Raw genomic sequence first — 1,004 nt, 5'->3', positions numbered from 1 at the left:
TATTCATGGCAACTGTGTTCTTTTAGCACATTGAACATTTAGAACATATCATTCTGTTCTTTCTGCCATATCCAAAATTTTATTCCGAGTTTTTATTAAATTCTGTTCCTTTACACTATTCCATGCTTCTCTGATCAAATACGACGCATCTTTCAAATTATTATTTTAATGATTTCTTAACAGACTTTCTTCTCCTCCTCTTCTCCTAACAACAGCTTCCTAATATGTAACAATTCCTTTCTGAAACTTCCTGGCAGATTAAAACTGTGTGCCGGACCGGGACTCGAACTCGAGACCTTTGTCTTTCGCGGGCAAGTGCTCTACCAACTGAGCTACCCAAGCACGACTCACGCCCCGTCCTCACAGCTTTAAGGCAAAGGCAGAGGTCCCGAGTTCGAGTCTCGGTCCGGCACACAGTTTTAATCTGCCAGGAAGTTTCATATCGGCGCACGCTCCGCTGTAGAGTGAAAATTTCATTCTAATTCTTTTCTGTAATACCGTTTGGAAATCTCGGTAACGCTTTGACTAAAGGGCTGTAATAAGGAAATTACGTTAGGTGGAAGAAGCATCACCTTTTTGAAATAGTCATTTTCGTTTAAAATATCGCATGAGGGATGCGATGGTGCGTTATCAAAGAGCAATGATGTTTTCACCCTTTTGCCATTCCTTAAGTGATGAGCTTTTGCACAGGGTATAAAAACTTCGCTAAACCATACCGTGGAAATAGTAGTATCCATCCACGTGCTCTTTTATGAGGTGTAAACAACACGTATCGCAGACATATAACGTGTATAAAACAACGCAGTACTTACTTTTACCAAATACAAGCATAGGCAGTCGGTGGCTACAAGCAGTGTTAGCACAAGCTGAAGCAGTCATACCATCCTTGCTTATTTTAAGACCAAATGCTGCTAATTCACGACCTGAATTAAGAACTTTTCCTTGGCAAAGCTTCCCGACTGAGCTCAGTTTCATCATCATCGCAATTGTTTTCGAGAGCATAA

This window comes from Schistocerca serialis, chromosome 3, assembly GCF_023864345.2.
Source record: "Schistocerca serialis cubense isolate TAMUIC-IGC-003099 chromosome 3, iqSchSeri2.2, whole genome shotgun sequence".
NCBI classification, from domain to species: domain Eukaryota; kingdom Metazoa; phylum Arthropoda; class Insecta; order Orthoptera; family Acrididae; genus Schistocerca; species Schistocerca serialis.
The sequence above is the reverse complement of the archived record's forward strand: the minus strand, read 5'-3'. Positions refer to the sequence as shown.